This window comes from Equus przewalskii, chromosome 24 (genome assembly GCF_037783145.1).
Source record: "Equus przewalskii isolate Varuska chromosome 24, EquPr2, whole genome shotgun sequence".
In the NCBI taxonomy this organism is placed as follows: Eukaryota; Metazoa; Chordata; class Mammalia; order Perissodactyla; family Equidae; genus Equus; species Equus przewalskii.
This window is the reverse complement of record NC_091854.1, coordinates 6,654,993-6,680,096: the sequence shown is the minus strand read 5'-3', so window position 1 is coordinate 6,680,096 and position 25,104 is coordinate 6,654,993. Positions and strand designations below refer to the sequence as shown.

Sequence of the window (25,104 nt, the reverse complement as noted above, 5' to 3'; positions counted from 1 at the left end):
GTTTTAAGAGGCCTAGTGGTGAAGGGCTTATGTGTCTTAGCTGGAAACTATGGGCTTCTTCTTGCTTGCCACACCATACCATGCTGGCATCACCTGCCAGAACAGATGGGTGCTTTGAGCAAGTGTCCAGAGTTGATGGGCAGGGCATAGTAAGGTTGACCTGACCCCAGGATGAGTGAAGACACTGCAGGGACTGAGGAAACGGTCCTGAAACAGAGGTCCAGAAGTTTATTTTGTGAATAGAAAGTTCCTGGATGTTGGAGACAATAGAGATCTCCTGTAATTACACAGCTCTCTTAGTCATCTAGATATAATACCAAGCTATAAAATGATCTCCACAGAGCAAGAGGCCATCAGCCTCGAGTTACTGGCACTTGCTTTTTTTTTGTCTTTTCTTTCTTTTAAAAAATTGATACATTAGAATGGTACATTTGTTATAATTAATGAACCAATATCAATATGTTATTATTAACTAAATCCCATAGTTTATTCAGATTTCCTTAGTTTTTACCTAACATCTTTTTCTGTTTCACATTACATGTAGTTGTCATGTCTCCTTAGGCATTTCTTGTCTGTGCCATTTTTTCACTTTCCTTATTTTTGATTACCTTGAGAATTTAAAGGAGTACTGGTCAGGTATGTTGTAGGGTACCCCTCTATTGGAATTTATCTGATGTTTTTCTCATGATCAGATTGGGGTTATGGGTTTTTGGAGGATGGTCATGTGCCATTTTCATCACATTATTTTAAGGGTACATATTATTAACAGGATTTATCACTGTTGATATTGATCTTGGTCACCTGGCTGAAGAAGTGTTAGGTTTCTCTACTGTAAAGTTATTTTTCCCCTCTTTCCATATTGTACTCTTTGGAAGGAAGTCCCTAGGTGCAGCCCACACTTGAGAGAGGAGTTATGCTCCCCTCTTAGGGCGAAGTATCTACATAATTTATTTGGAATTCTTCCTGGGAGATGTCTCTTCTCTCCCATTTATTGATTTACTCAGTCATTTATTTAAATCAGAATGAACTGAGGGATATTTATTTTATACTCTGGGTTATCGTCCAGTATGACTTCATTTATTTTGCTGCTCAGATTGTTCCAGCGTTGGCCATTGGGAGCTCTTTCAGTTGGCTCCTCTGCTCCGGTAACATGTCTCCATCAATAAGGATTTTTTTTAAAGCACTTCCTTACTTTTTGGGATTAAAAGGTGGTCCAGGCTCATCTTGCATATTTCCTGCCCCTGTCCTAGAATCAGCCATTTCTCCAAAGGGCCCTGATTCCTTTTATTGGAGAATGGTATTAGAAAGCAAGATGTGAATGCTAGATGTATTTGTTGCTACTGGGATTTCATTACTTTTAGTCGCTCTCAGCTGATAAAATAAAGAAATATATGTGTGTATGCTAACTTGTCTGTGTATATATGTATCTGTAAATATTTCTACATGTAACCTTCTGTATCTATATTAAATTAAATATGAGTTCTTGCTGATGTCTCCAACTCTAGTCTATTACCACATGTATCCTTTTAGCCTCTTCCCCTTGCTTATCTGTAAATTCCCACTCTAACACCACCCTTGGCTGTCATCCATTTGTTTAATTCTTCCTTTTCAGTGTATACGCATAGCAATATCAGGGTTGTTAACCTAAAGCCCTCTGGGGAACAACTTTATCAACTAGAGTACAGTGCTTATGTGCAGTTCCTTTTCCCTTTAGTCTTGTAGATGCTTTACTCTTCAAAATTACTTAAGTCAGCACCATTCCCACCATACCTTTAATGAAGTTGTTTCATACATTTTTAATACAGTTAGATTTTCTTATCACAGTCTGCATTCTTTCTTGGGATCCTTTGACATTCTCAATGATTTTTTAAAAATTGCGTAGGTTAAGGTTAATTCTTTGTGCTGTTAAGTTCTATAGATTTTGACGGATGTATAAGGTCAAGTATCTACCATTCCAAGATCATATAGAATAGTTTTACCTCTTAAAAATGCCCTGTGGGGCAGGCCTGGTAGCATTGTGGTTAAGTTCATCCTCTCTGCTTTGGCAACTAGGGTTTGTGGGTTCAGATCCTGGGTGCACACCTACACACTGCTCATCAAGCCATGCTGTGGTGGCGTGCCACGTACAAAACAGGAAGACTGGCACAGATGATTGCTCAGGGACAGTCTTCTTCAAGCAAAAACAGGAAGATTGGCAATAGATGTTAGCTCAGGGCCAATTTTCCTCACCAAAAATAAATAAATAAATAAATAAATAAATCCCCTGTGGCCTATCTCATACCCATTAGGATGGCTACTATCAAAATAACAGACAATAACAAGTGTTGGTGAGGATGTGAAGAAATTAAAATCTTTGTGCATCGTTCATGGGAATGTAAAATGGTGCAGCCACTGTGAAAAACAATATGGTGGCTTCTCAAAAATTAACCATAGAATTACTATATGATCTAGCAATTCCACTTCTAGGTATGTATATATACCAAAAGACTGAAAGCAAGATCTTGAAGAGATACTTGTACACCTTTGTTTCTAGTATTATTCACATTAGCCAGAAGGTAGAAAAGCAACCTAGATATTCAGTAACGTAAATGGATAAGCAAAATGTTGTATAGATACAATGGAATATTATTAAGCCTTAAAAAGGAAGGAAATGCTGACTTGTGCTACAAAACATGGGTGAACCCTGAGGACATTATGCTAAGTGAAATAAGCCAGTTAAAGACAAATAAGAATGATTCTACTTATATGAGGTGCCTAGAGTAGTCAAATTCATAGAGACAAAGTAGAATGGTGGTTGCTGAGAGCAAGACAGGGCAGGGTTGAGGATTTATTGTTTAATGGGTATAGTTTCAGTTTTGAAGATGAAAAGAGTTCTAGTGATGGATGGTGGTCGTGGTGATGGTTGCACAACAGTATGAATGTACTTAATATCACTGAATTGTACACTTAAAAAAGTGGTTAAGATGGTAAATTTTGTGTTATGTATATTTTCCTACAATAAAAAAGAAATTACTCCCTCATTAAAAAACAAAAAGCTCCTGTGCTGTACCTGTACATTGCTCCCTACCCGAATCAGTGATTTTTTTAAAAATAGACCTTTTTTTTTTTTAGAGCAGTTGTAGGTTCACAGCCAAATTAAGCAGAAGGTAGAAATTTCCCATATGCCTCTTGCCCCTGCATACACGTATCCTCTGCCATTATCAGCATCCTCCCCTAGAGTAGTACATTTGTTACAATTATGAACCTACATTGATACGTTATTGTTACCCAAAGTCCATAGTTTACATTAGGGTTCACTCTTGGTGTCATACCTTCTGTGGATTTAGACAAGTGTATAATGACATGTAGCTACCATTTAATATCATAAAGAGTAGTTTCACTGCTCTAAAAATCCTCTGTGCTCCACCTATTTATCCCACCCCCTCCTCCCTAATTCCTGACCACTGATCTTTTTTATGTGACTTTTTGTCTTCCCTAAAAAGAAAGCCAGTACCTGTTAGGACTTACTCTCTATTTTCCCCTCTTCCCCAACCCCAATTTTAGGAAACCACTTATCTACTTTCTTTCTCTAAAGATTTGCTTATTCTGGACATTTCATATAAATGGAATCGTACAATATGTGGTCATTTGTGACTGGCATTTTTCAGTAAGCATATTTTCAAGGTTCATCCATGTTATAACATATATCAGTAACTGATTCTTTTATTGCTGAATAATATTCCATTGTATGCATATACCACGTTTTTTTAACCCGTTCATCAGTTGATGGACATTCGGGTTGTTTCTGCTTTGGCTGTTGTGAATAATGCTGCTATGAACATTTGTGGATCAGTTTTTGTGTGGACATATGTTTTTATTTCTGTTGGGCATATACTTGAGTGGAATTGCTGGGTCCATATGGTAACACTGTGTTTTAACTGTTTGAGGTACTCCCAAACTGTTTTGCGTTTTACATTTCCACCAGCAATATATGAAAGTTCTGATTTCTTTACATCCTTGTGAAAATTTGGTATCATTCTACTTTTTGATTATAGCCATCATAGTGGGTATTAAGGGATATCTCATTGTGGTTTTGATTTGCATTTACCTTATGACAAATGATGTTGAGCATCTTTTCATGTGCTTGTTATATGTTTGTATAATTTCTTTGGAGAAATGTCTGTTAACCTCAGTTAAATTTTTTTTTTTTTTTTGGTGAGGGAGATTTGCTCTGAGCTAACATCTATCTGTGCCAGTCTTTCTCTATTTTGGTTGTGGGTTGCTGCCACAGCATGGCTGGCGAATGGTGTAGGTCTGCACCTGGGATCAGAACCCACAAACCCTGGGCCGCCGAAGCGGAGTGTGCGAACTTAATGACTATGCCACGGGGCTCACCCCTCAGTTAACTTTCAGATATTAATGTTTACCTTAATTTCCCATGGTAGTATTAGTAAAATATAAATAAAAACCAATATTGGTGGTAGTGGTACCATATTGAGAAAAGGAGAAATTTAATTGTGATGTGAAGAAAATACTGTATTTATATTTGATATTTCTCCTCAAACTTGTCAGCTACTCTTTCAAACTAAGAGATGTTTGATTATGGCATTTAAGTTGAGAAACTTATAATCCAAGTGTAAATGTTAGCTCTGCTTTCACTTTTAAGAAACTTTCAGCTAAACTACTACTCCACCTGGCTTGCTTTTCTTAACTCTGTGATGGCAGCCCCTGTCATTGTCTAGGTAGAAAGCTTTCTTATGTTGTTAGAACTCAGTACTATCAGGTATGAAAGGCCTGGAAAGCTGGGGTCTTTCAGGACATATTTAAAAATAATGAAAGCCTTCTGCATAATTCATACATGACCTTTTGAATTCTGAATTATTTTGCAGAATTTAGTTAATACCCATAACTAAGATATTTTGGGTGTTCTTCAGTTCTGTTCTAAGAAGAATAATGGCAATATTCTTTTTTTAGTGGTGCAAGATTACAAATGCTGCAGTGGTACTTAACTACTCATTTATATTGTACATAGAATGTTAGTTGTTAGATTAATCAAGGCACATTTTTGTTTTCTCTTAGTATTTTGACTATATTACCTAGGTTGAGAACTTAGTTCTTTTTTATCTATCCTAATTGTTTCTTGGTTCAGTAAAATATTTATCCATTCCAACGTTCACCTTCCGATAGTTCAGAGGTTATTGATTTATTTTGTGGATTTTAAACCCCTTACTTGAACAACAACAACAGCTCTTCTTTTATTTCAGTCAGCTTTTGGTCGTTTGGCCAGTTTGGCCTGGAGATTCTCATTCATTACATTCTGGGGGTGTTGGCTGGTCAGCCATCTGGAGTTCTGTAAGACTTTTTGGTGATTGTGGTTCTTAACTCCTGGCTGAGAAACGTTGTTAGTTAGCAGTCCTCAAATCTGGATGATCATTAGAATCATCTCAGGAATTTAAAGGCAGTAATGACAAAACAAACTCCCAAGCCGTACTCTAACCTCCCGAATCAGAGTCTCTGGGAATGAGGCCCAGGAATTTGTATTTTTGAAAAACACTCCAGATGATTCTCATAATACCAAGGTTTGAGAACCATTGCTTTACATGCTGTAAAATCTATACTTATATTGAGCCAGGACATTAGAAAACTCCTTGTACTTGGACTACATGATATTCCCTTTCCACTCTCATTGAATTGCTTTTAGTAATACTACTAGGAATAATTGAATGATTATTGAGTACTTACTGTGTTTGAGGCAGTGTATCTTACTTTTTGGGGCTCAGAGGTTAAGTGTCTTGTCCAAAACTGCTTCATAGTAACTAGCAGAACTAGGATATAAATTAAGATCTTTCTATATTCAGAGCCTTCATTCTTTGCCATGAACGCTACGCTACCTTTATCAAATTGCTTTTGTTCAGAAGCCAGCCATCAGTGTCTGTGCAGAGAGGTTATTTATTTGTTTATTTAATTTTTTGAGGAAGATTAGCCCTGAGCTAACATCTGCTGCCAATCCTCCTCTTTTTTGCTGAGGAAGACTGGCCCTGACTTAACAGCTGTGCCCATCTTGCTCTACTTTTTTTGTATGTGCAATGCCTGCCACAGCATGGCTAGACAAGCAGTGCCATGTCCGTACCCGGGATCCGAACCAGCAAACCACCTAATCAGAACATGTGAACTTAACTGCTGCACCACCAGGCTGGCCCCGGAGAGGTTATTTTTTGAAGGTCCTAAAAATGTGCTAGTTTACCATAAGGACTTTGTTTAGAATATTGCCAACTGTATTACACTGTGTTCTCTATGAGACTCATTGGAAAAATTTCTTTTAAGCTTTTTTATTGTATAGGAAATGTTTGCTTTGAGTATATGCATTTCCCATTTTGAACTTGCTGCCAGAAAACTGACAGATTTCTGGGTTCACTGTTGCCCATTGTATTTGTAGATTCATTCTTGGTATCATCTTAAATTTCTCTTTTCTTTTTTCATTTTCCTCATCTCTTTTAAAATTATTTTATCTTGCTGTGTTATCCTTTATAAGTCATTTTGAAGGCAAATGTTAGGAAAAGTAAATTAACAAGTGATTTTGGGCCATTTTACATAATTCTGGCCAAATGTCTTTTTGAGAGTTGAATTTGGGAAAGAGAGGAACTTAGAATTTGGAATGTGTCTGTGTGCCAGGCACTGTGGTAGATGTTGTTTTATTTTCATGCCAACTCTATGGAGTAAGTGGTGGCATTCCCATTTTCTAGAAGATGAAACTAATAAGAAAGGTTGACCTTTGTCATGCAGAGCTAAACTTGAACTCAGGTTTGTGTGACTCCAAGATCTTTTTTTTTTAGTGACTTTAATGGACCTAGTTTATCCAACAGTTCCTTTTTTTAAAAATTTAATTTAGTTTAATTTAACTTTTTTTTGAGGAAGATTAGCCCTGAGCTAACATCTGCTGCCAATCCTACTCCTTTTTTTCTTTTTTCTTTTTTTTTTTTTTTTGCTGAGGAAGACTGGCCCTGAGCTAACATCCGTGCCCATCATCTTCTATTTTATATGCGGGATGCCTACCACAGCGTGGCTTGCCAAGCAGTGCCATGTCTGCACCTGGGATCTGAACCAGTGAACCCCGGGCCACTGAAGCGGAATGTGTGCACTTAACCGCTGTGCCACTGGGCTGGCCCCTTTAATTTTATTTTTTATCGAGGTAACACTGGTATGTAACATTATGTAAATTTCAGGTGTACAGCATTATATTTCAACTTCTGTATGGACTACATCATGTTCACCACCAAAAGTCTAGCTGCTATTCATCACTGTACAAATATGCCCCTTTACTTCTTCTGTCCTCTCCCCACGCCCCATCCCTCCTGGTACCATCAATCTATTCTCTGTATCATTGTGGATTTTTGTTGTTGTTTTATCTTCCACATGTGAGCGAAATCATATGGTATTTGGCTTTCTTTGTGTGACTTATTTTGCTTAGCGTAATACCTTCAAGGTCCATCCATGTTGTTGCAAATGGCAAGATTTAATCTTTTTTATGGCTGAGTAGTATTCCTCTGTGTGTGTGTGTGTGTGTGTGTGTGTGTGTGTACACCCCACATATTTATCCCTTCATCCATCACTGGGTACTTAAGTTGTCTCCAAATCTTGGCTATTGTGAATAGTGCTGCATAAAGGTACATGTATCTTTTCAAATTAGTGTTTTCATGTTCTTTGGATGAATACCCAGAAGTAGAATAGCTGGATCATTTGGTAGTTCCATTTTTAACTTTTTGAAGACTCTCCATACTGTTTTCTATAGTGGCTGCACCAGTGTACATTCCTACCAGCAGTGTAGTAGGCTTCCCTTTTCTCCACATTCTCTCCAACACTTGTTATTTCCTGTCTTTTTAATAATAGACATTCTGACAGGCGTGAGGTGATATCTCATGTGATTTTGATTTGCATTTCCCGAATAATTAGTGATGTTGAACATCTTTTCATGTCCCTGTTGGCCATCTCTATATCTTCTTTGGAAAAATGTTCAGATCCTTTGCCAATTTTTTAATTGGGTTGTTTGTTTTTTTGTTGAGTTGTGTGAATTCTTTATGTATTTTGGGTTTTAATCCCTTATTGGATAATGATTTGCAAATATCTCCTCTCAGTTGGTAGGTTGTCTTTTCGTTTTGTTGGTGGTTTCTTTTGCTGTGCAGAATCTTTTTAGGTTGATGTAGTCCATTTGTTTATTTTTCCTTTGTTTCCCCTGTCTGAGGATACATCTAAAAAGATACTGCTAAGACTGATGTTGAAGAGCATACTGCCTATGTTTTCTTCTAGGAGTTCTGTGGTGTAAGGTCTTACATTCGAGTCTTTAATCCATTTTGAGTTAGTTTTTGTGTATGGTGTAAGATAGTGGTCCACTTTCATTCTTTTGCATGTGGCTGTCTAGTTTTCCTAACACCATTTCTTTTTTTTTTTTTTTGAGGACGATTAGCCCTGAGCTAACATCTGCCATCCATCCTCCTCTTTTTGCTGAGGAAGACTGGTCCTGAGCTAACATCTGTGCCCATCTTCCTCTGCTTTATATGTGGGATGCCTGCCACAGCATGGCTTGCCAAGTGATGTGTAGGTGTACATCTGGGATCCGAACCGCCGAACCCTAGGCTGCCGAAATGCCACCGGGCTGGCCCCTCCTGACTCCATTTATTGAAGAGGCTTTCCTTTCTCTGTTGTGTGTTCTTGGCCTCTTTGTCAGAAATTAACTGTCCATAAATATGTACATTTATTTCTGGGCTCTCAGTTCTCTTCCATTGATATGGGTGTCTGTTTTTGTGCCAGTACTGTGGTGTTTTGATTACTACAGCTTTGTAGTATACTTTGAAATCAAGGAGTGTGAGGCCTCCAGCTTTGTTCTTTTTTCTCAGTTTTGCTTTGGCTATTCAGGGTCTTTTGTTCCATATAAATTTTAGGATTCTTTGTTCTATTTCTGTAAAAAATATTATTGGGATTTTGATAGGGATTGCACTGAATCTGTTCATTGCATTAGGTGGTATGGACATTTTAACTATGTTAATTCTTCCAATCTGTGAGCACAGAATAGCTTTCCATTTCTTTCAATAATGTTTTATAGTTTTCACTATACAAGTCTTTTACTTCCTTGGTTAAATTTATTCCTATGTATTTTATTCTTTTTGTTGCTATTGTAAATGAGGTTGTATTCTTGAAATCTCTTTCTGCTGTTTTGTTGTTAGCATAGAGAAATGCAACTGATTTTTAATGTTGATTTTGTACCCTGCAACTTTACTGTTTATCATTTCTAATAGTTTTTTGGTGGATTCTTTAGGATTTTCTGTATATAAAGTGTCAGTTGCAAATAGTGGACACTTGTGCTTCTTCCATTCCAATTTGCATGCCTTTTATTTCTTTTTTCTTCATTAATTGCTCTGGCTAGGACTTGCGAAACTATGTTGAATAAGAGTGGTGAAAGTGGGCTTCCTTGTCTTGTTCCTGTTCTTAGAGGGATAGATAGCTTTCAGTTTTTCACTCTTGAGTAGGATGTTCGATTTGGGTTTGTCATATATGGCTTTTATTACGTTCAGGTCCTTTTCTTCTTCTTCTTTTTTTTTTTTTTTTAAGATTTTATTTTTCCTTTTTCTCCCCAAAGCCCCCTGGTACATAGTTGTATATTATTAGTTGTGGGTCCTTCTTGTTGTGGCATGTGGGATGCTGCCTCAGCATGGCTTGATGAACAGTGCCATGTCTGTGCCCAGGATCCGAACTGTTGAAACCCTGGGCTACTGAAGTGGAGGGCTTGAACTTAACCAGTCAGCCATGGGGTGGGCCCCCAGGTCCTTTTCTTCTATACCCATTTTATTCAGAGTTTTTATCATAAATGGATGCTGAATCTTGTTGAATGTTTTCTGTGCATCTATTGTGATGATTGTGTGATTTTTATTCTTAATTTTGTAAATGTGATGTATCACATTGATTGATTTGTGGATGTTGAACCATCCTCACATCCCTGGAATAAATCACACTTGATTGTGTTGTATGATACTTTAATGTATTGTTGTATTTGGTTTGCTAATATTTTGTTGAGGATTTTTGCATCTATGTTTGTCAGTGATTTTGGCCTGTAGTTTCCTTTTTTTGTTTTGTTCTTGTCTGGTTATGGTATCAGTGTAATGTTGGCTTTGTAGAATGAGTTAGGAAGCTTCTCCTCCTCTTCAATTTTTTGGAAGAGTTTGAGAAGGATAGGTGTTAAATCTTTGAATGTTTGGTAGAATTCACTGGGGAAGCCGTCTGGTCCTGGACTCTTGTTTTGGGACGTTTTTGATTACTGTTTCGATCTTACTGGTGATTGGTCTATTCACATTGTCTGTTTCTTAATTTAGTTTTGGAAGGTTGTCTAATTCTAAGAATTTATCCATTTCTTCTAGGTTATCTCATTTGTTGGCATACAGGTTTTCGTAGTATTCTTTTGTAATTCTTTGTATTTTTCTGGTATCCTTTGTAATGTCTCCTCTTTTGTTTCTGATTTTGTTTATTTGAGCTTTCTCTTTTTTCCTTAGTGAGTCTAGCTAAAGGTTTGTCAACTTTATCTTTTCAAAGAACCAGCTCTTAGTTTTGTTGATCTTTTCTATTGTCTTTTAGTCTCTATTTCATTTATTTCTGCTCTGATTTTTTATTATTTCCTTCCATCTACTGATTTTGGGCTTTGTTTTTATTTTCCTAGTGCCTTTTAGATGCAGTGTTACATTGTTTATTTGAAGTTTTTCTTGTTTCTTGAGGTATGCCTGTATTGCTATAGACTTCCTTTTAGTACCCCTTTTGCTGTATCCCTTGGATTTTGGTATATTGTATTTTCATTTGTCTACAGATATTTTTTCATTTCGCTGTTGATCCAATAATTTTTCAGTAGCATTTTGTTTAATCTCCACATATTTGTAACTTCCCCAGTTCTCTTGTAGTTGATTTCTGTTTTCAAAATGTTGTGTTTGGAAGAGAAGCTTGGTATTATTTCAATGTTCTTAAGTTTAGTGAGACTTGTTTTGTGACCTAATATGTGATCTGTCCTGGAGAATGTTCCATATGCATTCAAAAAGAATGTGTATTCTGAAGTTTTTAGATGGAATCTTCTGTATATGTATCTGTTAAGTCCATCTGGTCTAATGTGTCATTTAAGGCCAATGTTTCATTATTGATTTTCTGTCTGGATGATCTATCCATTGATGTAAGTGGGGTATTAAAGTCTCCTACACTTTTTAAAAGCTTTTTCCCCCCTGCTTTTTCTCCCCAAATCCCCCCAGTGTATAGTTGTATATTTTAATTGTGGATCCTTCTAGTTGTGGCATGTGGGATGCTGCCTCAGTGTAGCCTGACGAGTGGTGCCATGTCTGCGCCTGGGATCTGAACTAGTGGAACCCTGGGCTGCCGAATCGGAGTGCATGAACTTAACTATCAGGCCACGGGACCAGCCCCATAAAGTACCGTACTCGTATTGTTACTGCCTGTTACTTATTGTTTGTCTGTTAATATTTGCTTTATGTATTTAGGTACTCCTCTTTTGGGCGCATTGATATTTACAAGTGTTATATCCTCTCAGTTGTACTGTTCCCTTTATCATTGTGTAATGTCCTTCTTTGTCTCTTGTTACAGTTTTTGTTTTAAAGTCTAGTTTGTCTAAGTATTGCTACCCCAGCTTTCTTTTCATTTCCATTTTCCTGGAATATCTTTTTCCATACCCTCACTTTTTGTGTGTGAGTGTCTTTAGATCTGAAGTGTATCTTTTATATGCAGCATATATATGGGTCTTGTTTTTTAATCCATTCAGCCACCTTGTCTTTTGATTAGGGTATTTAATCCATTTTCATTTAAAGTAATTATTGATAGGTGTGTACTTTTGCCATTTTGTGACTTTTTAGCTGGATGTCTTTGTAGTTCTTTTCTATTCTTCTCTTTCTCTCTTGTAATTTGATGATTTCCTTTAGTGTTGTTTGGGTTCCTTTCTCTTTGTTTTTTTTTTGTGTATTTATAATAGGTTTTTGTTTTGTGGTTACCGTGAGATTCATATATAATAAGCTGTGTATATAGCAATGTATAGTAGGTTGATGGTCTCAAGTTTGACCTTATACTAAAAGCCCTACACTTTTACTTTCACCCCACTATGTTTTAATGTTTTTGACATCATAGTTTACCTCTTGATTTTGTGTATCCCTTGACCTCTTATTGTAGATATAGGTGATGTTAGTACTTTTGTCTTTTGACCTTCATACTAGCTTTATAGGTGGTTGATTCACTACCTTTACTATATATTTACCTTTACCAGTGATATTTTTGTTTTGATAATTTTCTTATTTCATTTATGGCCTTTGCTTTTCTACTTAAAGAAGTCTCTTTACCGTGTCCTTTTTTTAAAATTGAGTTAATGATAGGTTACAATCTTGTGAAATTTCAGTTGTACATTATTGTCAGTCGTGTTGTAGGTGTACCACCATACCCTTTGTGCCCACCCCTCACCCCACCTTTCCCCTGGTAGCCACTAATCTGTTCTCTTTGTCTACCTTTTTAAATTCCTCGTATGAGTGGAGTCATACAGAGATTGTCCTTCTCTAACTGGCTTATTTCACTTAACATAATTCTCTCAAGGTCTATCCATGTTGTTGCAAATGGGACGATTTTGTTCTGTTTTACGGCTGAGTAGTATTCCATTGTATATATATACACCACATTTTCTTTACCCAATCATCTGTTGATGGGCATTTAGGTTGCTTCCACATCTTGGCTATTGTAAATAATGCTGCAGTAAACATTGGGGTGCATAGGACTTTTGGAATTGCTGACTTCAAGCTCTTTGGGTAGATACCTGGTAATGGGATAGCTGGGTCATATGGTAGTTCTATTTTTAATTTTTCGAGGAATCTCCATACTGTTTTCCATAGTGGCTGCACCAGTTTGCATTCCCACCAGCAGTATATGAGGGTTCCTTTTTCTCCACAACCTCTCCAACATTTGTTACTATTAGTTTTAGATACTTTTGTCATTCTAATGGGTGTAAGGTGATATCTTAGTGTAGTTTCTTGATTTGTATTTCCCTAATGATCAGCGGTGATGAACATCTTTTCATGTGCCTATTGGCCATCCATATATCTTCTTTGGAGAAATGTCTGTTCATGTCTCCAGCCCATTTTTTGATCAGGTTGTTTGATTTTTTGTTGTTGAGTTGTGTGAATTCTTTATATATTATGGATATTAAGCCTTTGTCAGATATATGACTTGCAAATATTTTTTCCCAGTTAGTGGGTTGTTTTTTTGTTTCAATCCTGTTTGCATTTGCCTTGAAGAAGCTCTTTAGTCTGATGAAGTCCCATTTGTTTATTCTTTCTATTGTTTCCCTTCTCTGAGAAGACATGGTGTCGGAAAAGATCCTTTTAATACTGATGTCAAAGAGTGTACTGCCTATGTTTTCTTCTAGAAGCCTTATGGTTTCAGGTCTCCCCTTTAGGTCTTTGATCCGTTTTGAGTTTCTTTTGGTGAATGGTGAGAAAGAATGGTCAATTTTCATTCTTTTACATATGGCTTTCCAGTTTTCCCAGCACCATTTGTTGAAAAGACTTTCTTTTCTCCATTGTATGCCCTCAGCTCCTTTGTCAAAGATAAGCTGTCCATAGATGTGTGGTTTTATTTCTGGGCTTTCAATTCTGTTCCATTGATCCATGCACGTGTTTTTGTACCAGTGCCATGCTGTTTTTATTACTGTAGCTTTGTAGTATGTTTTGAAATTGGGGATTGTGATGTCTCCCATTTTGTTCTTTTTTCTCAGGATTGCTTTAGCAATTCGGGATCTTTTGTTGCCCCATAAGAATTTTAGGATTCTTTGTTCTAATTCTGTAAAGAGTGTCATTGGGATTCTGATTGGAATAGCATCGAATCTGTAAATTGCTTTAGGTAGAACGGGCATTTTAACTATGTTTATTCTTCCAATCCATGTACATGGAAAGTCTTTCCATCTCCTTATGTCATCATCCAATTAGTTCAGAAAGTCCTCGTAATTTTCATTGTATAGGTCTTTCACTTCCTTAGTTAAATTCACCCCGAGGTATTTTGTTCTTTTTGTAGCGATTGTGAATGGTATTTTGTTCTTGAGTTCTTTTTCTGTTAGTTCATTATTAGAATATAGAAATGCTACTGATTTATGCAAATTGATTTTATACCCTGCAACTTTGCTGTAGTTGTTGATTACTTCTAAGAGTTTTCCAATGGATTCTTTGGGGTTTTCCATATATAAGATCATGTCGTCTGCAAACAGCGAAAGTTTCACTTCTTCCTTTCCTATTTGGCTTCCTTTCATTCCTTTTTCTTGCCTGATTGCTCTGGCCAGGACCTCCAGTACTCTGTTAAATAACAGTGGTGATAGAGGGCATCCTTGTCTTGTTCCTGATTTCAGGGGGATGGCGCTCAGTTTTTGCCCATTGAGTATGATGTTGGCTGTGGGTTTGTCATATATGGCTTTTATTATGTTGAGGTAGTTCCTTTCTATGCCCATTTTGTTCAGAGTTTTTATCATAAATGGCTGTCGAATCTTGTCAAATGCTTTCTCTGCATCTATTGAGATGATCATGTGGTTTTTATTCCTCAGTTTGTTGATGTGGTGTATCATGTTGATTGATTTGCAGGTGTTGAACCATCCCTGTGTCCCTGGTATGAATCCCACTTGATCATCATGTATGATCCTTTTGATGAATTGCTGAATTCTGGTTGCCAAAATTTTGTTTAGAATTTTTGCATCTATGTTCATCAGTGATATTGGCCTGTAGTTCTCTTTTCTCGTCGTGTCCTTGCCAGGCTTTGGTATCAGCGTGATGTTGGCCTCGTAGAATGTGTTAGGAAGTGCTCCATCTTCCCTAATTTTTTGGAATAGCTTGAAAAGGATAGGTATTAAATCCTCTCTGAAAGTTTGCTAGAATTCCCCAGGAAAGCCATCTGGTCCTGGGGTTTTATTCTTTGGGATGTTTTTGATTGCTGTTTCAATCTCTTTCCTTGTGGTTGGTCTGTTCAAATTGTCTGTCTCTTCTTGAGTGAGCTTTGGGAGATTGTAGGAGTCTAAGAATTTATCCATTTCCTTTAGGTTGTCCATTTTGTTGGTGTATAATTTTTCGTAGTATTCTCTTATAATCTATTGTATTTCTGCGGAGTCTGTGGCTTTTTCTCCTCTTTCATGTCTGATGTTGTTTATTTGAGCTTTCTCCCTTTTTTTTCTTTGTAAGTTTGGCTAGGGGTTTGTCAATTTTATCTTTTCAAAGAACCAGCTCTTTGTTTCATTGATCCTTTCTATCTCCTTTTTCGTTTCAATAGCATTTATTTCTGCCCTGATTTTTATTATTTCTCTCCTTCTGCTGACTTTGGGTTTTGTTCTTCTTTCTCTAATTCGGTTAGGTCTAATTTAAGATTGCTTATTTGGGATTTTTCTTGTTTGTTAAGATGTGTCTGTATTGCGATGAATTTTGCTCTTAATACAGCTTTTGCTGTGTCCCATATGAGTTGGTATGGCATGTTATCATTTTCATTTATCTCCAGGTACTTTTTGATTTCTTCTTTAATTTCTTCAATGATCCATTGCATGTTCAGTAGCGTATTGTTTAGTCTCCACATCCTTGTGCCTTTCTCAGCTTTTTTCTTGTAATTAATTTCTAGCCTTGTAGCATTATGATTGGAGAAGATGCTTGTTATTATTTGAATTTTTTTAAATTTGTAGAGGCTTGCCTTGTTTCCCAACATATGGTCTATCCTTGAGAATGTTCCATGCGCACTTGAGAAGAATGTGTATTCTGCTGTTTTTGGATCATGTGTTCTATATATGTCTATTAAGTCCAATTGTTTTAGTTTTTTGTTTAGCTCCACTATTTCCTTGTTGATTTCCTGTCTGGATGATTTGTCCATTGATGTGAGTGGGGTGTTGAGGTCCCCTACTATTATTGTGTTGTTTTTAACATCTTCCTTTAGGTCTGTTAATAGTTGCTTTATGAACTTTGGTGCTCCTGTGTTGGGTGCATAGATATTTATAAGCGTTATTTTTTCTTGATGAAGTGTCCCTTTGATCATTATATATTGTCCCTCTGTGTCTCTCTTTACCGGCCTCATTTTGAAATCCGTTTTGTCTGATATAAGTACTGTGACACCTGTTTTCTTTTGCTTGCTATCAGCTTGAAGTATTGTCTTCCACCTCTTCACTCTGAGCCTGTGTTTGTCCTTGAGGCTGAGGTGTGTTTCCTGGAGGGAACAAATTGTTGGATCTTGTTCTTTAATCCATATTGCCACTCCGTGTCTTTTTATTGGAGAGTTCAATCCGTTTACATTGAGGGTGATTATTGATACATGTGGGCTTAATGCTGTCATTCTGTTGCTTGTTATCTGGTTTTTCTGCGTTATCTTTGTTTCTCGACCTGTGTGTTTTAGCCCATCCATTGACTTCTGCAATTTCTTATGCTCCGTTTCTTAGATTTTTCCTTATTCATGTTTTGTGGCTCTGTGCTGTCCTTTAGTTTAGTGGCTACCCTGAAATTTGTATTTAGACTCTCGTGTATAATATAGTCTATTCTCTGGTGGTCTCTTACTTACTTGGCTTAGACTGATTTAGTCCCTTTGCTCTTCCCTTCCTAAATTATTTTCATCTCTTATTCCCCCTCGTTTTATGAGTTTGTAGTGAGAGTGATAAGATCGTCTTTGCTTTGGTGGTTCTTTACCTTTATCCTAATGCTATAGTTGAATATTTGCTATCCTATTCTGGTTCTATCTGTCTCCCTACTCTGTGGTTTGTGACCCCTTTCTCCCTTTTTTTCTTTTTTCAGGTATGAGAGCCTTCAAGGATTTCTTGTAGTGGAGGACTTTTGGTTGCAAATTCCCGTAACTTTTGTTTGTCTGGAAAAGATTTAATTTCTCCCTCAAATCTGAAGGATATTTTTGCTGGGTAGAGTATTCTTGGCTGAAGATTTTTATCTTTTAAAGTTTTGACTGTCACTCCATTCTCTCCTAGCTTGTAAGGTTTCCGTAGAGAAATCCACTCAAAGTCTGATAGGAGTTCCTTTGTAGGTTATTTTCTTCTGTCTTGCTGCCCTGAGTATTCTTTGTTTGTCTTTCATTTTTGCCATTTTTACTACTATATACCTTGCAGTAGGTCTTTTTACATTGATAAATCTAGGAGATCTGAAAGCTCCTCCACACACATTTCTCCCTCAATCCCTAGATTTGGGAAGTTCTCTTCTGTCATTTCTTTAAGCACAGTTTCTGGTCTGTTTTCCTTTTCCATGTTCTCAGGAATTCCGATGATCCTTAAATTCGTTCTCCTCATTGAATCTGCTATTCCTCTGATATTTTCCTTGTTCTTTTTAATCCTTAGTTCTCTTTCTTCCTCTGTCTGGAGCCCTTCAGCCTGTCTATCTTCGAGTATGCTAATTTGCTCCTCTGGTGTCTACATGGGCATTCAGGGAATCCGTATTTTGTTTTATCTGGTCCATAGTATTTTTCATCTCTAGTATTTCTGATTGATTCTTCTTCATAGTTTCTATCTCTTTTGTGAAGTAACTGCAGAACTCAGTGACTTGTTTGTCCATCTTTCCCTCTACCTCATTGAGTTTTTTGATGATACTCTGAACTCATTTTCACTTAGTTTACCTATTTCCAAGTCCTCAGGACTTAATTCTGTGTTTTTATTTTTTTTACTTCTGGTCTGGAGCTTTTATAAATTGCTGGATGGTAGAGGAGCAGTTTTTGCACGTGATGGTAGTATTCGGTTGCAGTTACAGCCTGTCACCACTAGGTGGGGGTCGAGATCCGCCGTTCTGAGCTCTCCCCCTTCAGGCAAGATGGCAGCGCCCAGCGCAGGTTCGGGGAGGAGGGGAACTTTCTCTCACACGCCGATCTGGATTCCAATCAGTTCTTGTTCTCTGGTCTCCTGGGGCCCTGGCTTGATGGGGTCCCCGCACACGGAAGCTTTCCCCTGTCAGTGGGTTTCCATTGCACCGGAAGCAGGAGTCCTAGATGATCCCCCAGTCGCGTGGTCCCTACCCCGCTCCTTCCCTCAGCCAAAGCAGCGATCCCAGTTTCTAGGGGAGGGAGCAAAGTTCTCTCTTCCCTTTCCAGCTCCTCTGAGGCTGGCTTCAGCCTCTCCATCCTCCGTGTTCTTGTTTCTGTAGTTTTCTGACAGTCTGGCACTAGGATTATTGGCTGAAATTCAGTTTTTCCAATCACTTGTTGTAGTTTGGAGGGAAGAAAGTCCCAGGTCAGCTCACCCCCGCCATCTTACTCTGCCCCTCCTCTTTACCATTTCTTATAAGGGTGGTTTAGTGGTGATAAATTCCTTTAGTTTTTGCTTTTCTGGAAAACTCTATCTTTTCTTTCATTCTGAATGATAACTTTGCTGGGTAGAGTATTTTTGGTTGTCGTTTTGTCTCTTTCAGCACTTTGAATATATTGTGTTACTTCCTTCTGGCCTGTAAGGTTTTTGCTGAGAAGTCAGTTGATAGCCTTATGAGGTTTCCCTTCTATATAACTTGTTGATTTTCTCTTGCAGCTTTTAAGAGTCTCTCTTCGTCTTTAATTCTTTTTTATATATATACATAAAAGACTATTTTAATTTTTGTCCTTCGGAACTATAAAGACTATACATGATCAGGAAATGATACCGTATCAAACAATGGCCAAAAAATATTATCCACTCTCTGCCTTCTGTTTTGTCTGGTCACTCAGAAACATAATGTTATCAGCTATGATTGTTGTTGCTTGTCGCCTCACATTGTTTTTATCTGTGTCTTCACCGTAGTCTACTTTTCCTTCCACATAAGTTTGAGATCCCTTTTTTACATACTGATATGCCACGTCTCTGAGGCCCGGCCGGAATACTGAAATTTTGTGCCACTTTGTCTTTTGACTAACATCACCCATTTGATATGCTTCACTTTCCCCTGGTCGCCACATCTCATTTGTTGCTGGAGAAGATATTGTGACTGGTTTTTTCCTTCCACTTGTCTTATGACAGGGTCCTGACCTACTTGCCCAAGTAACTGTACAGGATTCAGAGATCTTTCAAGAACCAAGCTACTAGTTATTTCAGGTTCATGTCTTACAAATTGGTGAAGTACCTGTAATACAGGTTTTTGAAACATGGTTTCTATTGTCTTTTCTTACAATCTAATCTTTATCTTTCCTGAGACTCTAGCAGGAACAGCCTTGAGCCCAGGATCACTTCCAGGTACTTCATCTTTAATTCTTGATATTTTAATTATAGTGTGTCTTAATGTGGGCCTCTTTGGGTTCATCTTGCTTGGTACTTTCTGTGCTTCTTGTACCTGGATGTCTGTTTCCATCCTCAGTTAGGGAAGTTTTCTGGTATTATTTCTTCAAATAAGTTCTCTGCCCCTTTGTCTCTCTGTTGTTCTTCTGGGACACCTGTAATGCAAATGTTAGTACACTTGATGTTTTCCCAGAGGTCTCTTAGACTGTCATTGTTCTTTTTAGTTTTTTTTCTGTTCAATTTGGGTGATTTCCTTTACTCTGTTGTCTAGATCACTGTTCTGTTTTTCTGTATCATCTACTGCTGTTGATTCCTTTTAGTGAATTTTTCATTTCAGTCATTGTATTCTTTAGCTCATTTTGTATTTTCTGGTTCTTTGTTGAAGTTCTCACTGTGTTCATCCGTTCTTCTCGCGAGTTCACTGAGCATCCTTGTGACCATTAGTTTGTACTCGTTGTCAGGTCAATTGTTTATTTCTGTTTCATTTAGTTCTTCTTCTGACTTGTCCTGTTTTATTTGAAACATATTCCTTTGTCTCCTCATTTGGTTACTTCTCTTTGCGTATTTCTTTCTTTCTTTTTTTTTTTTTGAGGAAGATTAGCCCTGAGCTAACTACTGCCAGTCATCCTCTTTTTGCTGAGGAAGATTGGCCCTGAGCTAACGTTCATGCCCATCTTCCTCTACTTTCCATGTGGGATGCCTACCACAGCATGGCTTGCCAAGCGGTGCCATGTCTGCACCTGGGATCCGAACTGGTGAACCCCGGGCTGCCAAGAAGCAGAACATGTAAACTTAACTGCTGCGCCACCGGGCCGGCCTTCTTTGCTTATTTCTATGTGTTAGGTAGATCAGCTACGTCTTCCAGTTTTGGAAATGTGGTCTTATGTAGGAGATGTCTTATGGGTCCCAGCAGCATGCCGAATGTTACCTATGCCAAATGCTCCAGGAGTGTCCCCTTTGTGGGCAGCCTGTGCCCTTCTGTGTGGTGGGGTCACTCTTGCTGCAGGTGTACAGGTAGGCTGGGCTGGTCCCCTATGAGGCTGGGTTTGCCATCCAGTGGTCCGGCTGTTGCTAGCTCGCTTTTGGACAGGGCAAGCCTGAGGCAGTGGCTGGTTATGTGGCCAGGTGGTGCACACCTTCCTTGGTGGCTTACTCATGGGCAGGACGTTAGGGGATGGGGGTGGTGCTACTGCTTCAGGTCTGCTGGTGGGTGGGGCAGGCCCCTGTGCTAACAGGCTAGAGGGAGGATTCCAAATGGCTGCTGCCAGCATTTGTGTTAGCAAGGCTGAACTAGGTTACAAAAATGGCTACCACCAGTGTCTCAGTCCCTGCGGGGTGGGGGCCAGATCACCTCCTGCCGCTCCAAGATGTGCTCTGAGCTTAGTAAGTCTCTTTTACCAGTGGACTATACACTTCACTATCTGGTGTTTTTCTGCTGGTTTCCAGGTCAAGTGAGTCAGTGCATGGGCCCTTTAAGAGCAGGTTTTACTTTCCCTGAAGTTCTGTAGGTTTCCTGGGCATATTCCCTGTTGGCTTTCAAAGCCAGTTGTTTTAGTCTCTCATCTCTTGTGCTGGATCTGAGGGCTGGAGTGCCTAATGTGGAGCTCAATTCCCCTGCTCCTCTGGGAAAAGCTCTGCCCCATTGAGATCACTCTGACTGTGAAGCCTTGTGGCTTTTTACCTCAGGAGGACTGTATCTCTGCCTCTTCCACCCTTCTCTGTGTTGTCCCATGTGGTGGAGGTTCATTTCATCCAGTTTCCAGATCTGAGAGGAAATTGTTCTCCAGGTAGTTGTAGGTTTATTGTGTCTGTAGGAGGAGGCAAGCTCAGCATCTTCCTATGCCACCATCTTCCAAAAACTCCTGTATCCAACAATTTCTAAACCCTTCACTGAGGGTCATTCATATATTCAGCAAACATTTGTGGATGATTTACTATGTAGGAAGCACTGTGCTTAGTACTGCCTTGTAGAAATTGCCACAGTGATTAGAATGTCTTATGTTCAGCTTACCATGTTTTTGAATGGATATTGTATTAGTCAGGGCCTGGTAGGAAATAGCACACTCAAAAGGGTTAAATGAGGAGAGTTTACTACTATTTATAAAGGTGTGGGCCTGTTCAGTGGAACCAAGGTGGATGGTGCATTACTCTGGAGCTAGTAACAGTTGGGAGTTTATTACTTAGGTTTTAATGGGCAAGGAGAAGGAATAGTTACCAGACTCCGAAGCAGAAGTTTAAAGATAGGGCTACCTGGTAGGATCTGTGATGTTCACTAGAGGAACATGGGGAATTTGTGGTTGCCTGGCAGGGAGAGAGTTGGAGGAATAAAAACCTTGACCTCACTTTCATCCTGCTTGTGCCTCCCATTGACTGAACCCAGGGAGAAGTTAGAGGGCAACGGAACCCCTTGATGCAGTCTGCTAGGTCCAAAGAAGTTATTGCAAGGTAGAGATTGGTTTTTGAGGGGGAAACAGTAAGGAGACATGGTCCCTGCTCTGAAGGAGTGTACCATCTAGCTGGGAACATAGGTATTATGTTCAAATTAGGAACATATTATGAGCAAATTATTATGAGTGCGACGAGTACTAAGTACAAGGTGCTGTGGAAGTGTATAATGTACGTAGTTGGAGAAGTCAGAGAAGGCTTCTCTGTGGAAGATTCTTCACACATCCTGGTTCTTTTAAAACAAAACAAAACGCTAAACATTCTTTTTTTTTTTTTTTAGATTTTTTTTTTTATTTTTTCCTTTTTCTCCCCAAAGCCCCCCGGTACATAGTTGTGTATTCTTCGTTGTGGGTTCTTCTAGTTGTGGCATGTGGGACGCTGCCTCAGCGTGGTCTGATGAGCAGTGCCATGTCCGCGCCCAGGACTCGAACCAACGAAACACTGGGCCGCCTGCAGCGGAGCGCGCGAACTTAACCACTCGGCCACGGGGCCAGCCCCCAAAACGCTAAACATTCTTGATCCACTTCTCCAGAGAGAGTGATTTACTAGGTCTGAGTGGGGCTGGGGAATATGTTTTTAAAAAATCTTACCCAGGTGATTTCGTCAGTCATTTCTTAGAGTTATTGGCAGGCCAGTATGCCTGAGGCTAGAGGTTGAGAGGGAGAGTGGTGTGAGATGAAGCCAGAAAGATGGTGGGCAGAGCCTCCTAGGACATTGCTAAGGAATTTGGACCTAAGGTAGCAGGTAGGCATTGGGGTTTTTTTTCAAGCTGCCTTGCTATCTCTGTATCTAGCTGCTTCTGCCTCTTTCCAAAGCATTTCTTATTCCCACACTTGGCTTCTTTTCTTTGATGTCATTCTCTGAACTTCCAATTCCTCGGTAGGAAATAGATATCAGGGAGATTAGAGAAATGAATTTAGAAGTAGTGATAAAAGTAGCTCTGTGTCTCTTCTGAGGCCTAGAGTAGTAATTGCATTCTAACTCAGTAATTTCCAGTGAAGGACACGACCATGTTGGATTTTCTCACATGAGTAGAATCTGAAGTGACCTCTACCTATGTTAAATTTTTCTGATATCTAGAATCATGATGCACCCAAAACCAATAAACTATAAGATTTACAAAATATATAGAGCAGCAGTGTTAAATGAAAGAAGTAAAACTTTTAGAAACTCTAAAAGTTTCTCACATTCTCATATTCTGAAAAATGTTTCTCTCTCATGTTGTGAAAAAATGTTTCATTATTTAAAATACAATATTTTGTTTATTAAAGAGATATTCTGAGCCATCATCACATTTGAAGAAATATTTTGCATAAGTACAAATGTTAGATAAATAAGTGGTAGGCATAAAAGTCAATTCAGTGTTATTTCTAAAGGATAAAACCTGCTATACGTAAGAAATAGTGCTTAAGAATACTTGTAAAATAACAACAAAGTAAGAATTATTAATAACTGTATTTGAATTATCCCATTTATTAGAAGAAAACATAAGTAATGCTGCCTGCTATTAACTTTACAGAGTTGTGAAATATAATTGCTAAATCAGAAATTTCAACCGGCAGTTGTATAGTATATTAAAGTGACTGATTTCTCCATATTAATTTTGTACCTTGCTACCCTATTGAATTCTCTTATTTTTTGTAGTAGTTTTTCAGTCATTTTCTTGAGTTTTCCATGTGTTGTAGGTATCAGATGTGCAAGTAATGATGTTTTTGTATTCTCCTTTTGTAATGTTTATACTTTTAATTTCTTTCTCTTGTTTAATTTTATTAGTATATTGGAAAATTGAAACATCACAACATATCAGATCAAACACCAACATTGCGATACTAATGCACAAATACTCTGTGACTTTTTTTTTTTTATGGAAGATTAGCCCTGAGCTAACATCTGCTGCCAATCCTCCTCTTTTTGCTGAGGAAGACTGGCCCTGAGCTAACATCTATGCCCAACTTCCTCCGCTTTATATGTGGGATGCCTGCCACAGCATGGCTTGCCAAGCTGTGCCATGTCCACACCTGGGATCCGAACTGGCGAACCCCGGGCTGCTGAAGCAGAATATGTAAACTTAACTGCTGCGCCACCGGGCCAGCCCCAAGACTTATTCTACGTGCAGGATTTACTTTTAATTCTTTGCATCTCCCACCTAGCCGGGGGTCATTTACCAGCTCTTAAACTCTAATTTCAGGTCAGATTAAATGAGATGATATATAAACCATGCAACACAATGCCTGGCACAGGTGGCACTTATTGTTTATTCATTTAATCCAACAAATGACTGAGTGTTGAGCTAAGCACTAAGGATATAATGTGAGCAAAAACAGGCATGGTGGAAAGGAGAGCTATTAATCAAAGAGTCACACAAAGGAACAAGTGCTATGAAGGAAATGAACAGAATTCTTAGGATAATATTGACATAAAAACCTAACCCACTATTAGATTCAGGGAGGGTTTCCCTGTGGGAAAGATGTTGAGAGAGATCTGACAAACGATGCTAACAGGCAACAGGTGTGTGTGAGAAGGCAGAAGTGTGAGTTCACATAGAGGGTGCAGCATGTGCAAAGGCTCTCAAACATTAGGGTGTGCAGCCCTTTCTCAAATGGGAAAAACAAAATGCGAAATTTGCCAGTATGGATGGAACAATACAAATATAGATAAAGATGTGGCAGTTGAGGTTGATGAGGTAGACTGCCATTCACAGAGCACTTTGTTAGTTCATTTAATCCTTACAGCCATTTGAGATACACATATTGACATCTCCATTTTGCAGATGAGGAAACTGAGGCAGAGAGGTTAAATGGCTTGTCCAAGGTGACATAGCTAATAAATGGCAGAGTCTGGATTTGAACCCAGGCATCCTGGGTTCAAAATCAGTGCTCTTAACAATTGTATTGTATTGCCTGACATGATCACTTTTGCGTTTTGAGAAGATCACTGTAGCTGCAATGTGAGAAAAAGATTAGAGGATGACCAGAAAGGACTTGGAGAGACCAGTTAAAAGAGACTACTGCAGTGTTCCAGGAAAGGTCATTGTAGCTTGGAGTGGAGTGATGACAGGGAAGATGCAGAGAAGTAGATGGTTTTATTATACAAGGTGGGTGTATTCTGGGTGAATAAGTGAAAAATGAATGAATGATTAAACACATGTATAAATATGGCAATATACTGTCTCACTATACAGTACTTATAAGCAACAACAGCTAAATTATCTGTTGGAATAAAAAGTGTGAGGCAAATATAAACCTATTTGAATTTATTTGTGTTACTACCAACCAAGATTTTTATCTTAAATACATGATAGAAAAAGATGTTAATTTACAGAATAATAGGTTGTAATATTTATTCTACAAACTTTTCGGTGCACTTGATACTATAAAGCTCTTCTGGTTCTTATTGGGCCTTTAAATACCCTTTAACTCAGAAAT

The 25,104-nt window shown here is 38.4% G+C and overlaps 1 protein-coding gene and 1 pseudogene across 4 annotated transcripts in view; one reads left to right on the top strand and one right to left on the bottom strand.

The window, feature by feature from the left end:
• Positions 1-25,104, top strand: part of FNBP1L (formin binding protein 1 like) — a 120,175-nt gene that overhangs the window by 10,766 nt on the left and 84,305 nt on the right. The window lies entirely within an intron of this gene.
• On the bottom strand, positions 18,564-19,190 carry LOC103559513 (single-stranded DNA-binding protein, mitochondrial pseudogene; annotated as a pseudogene).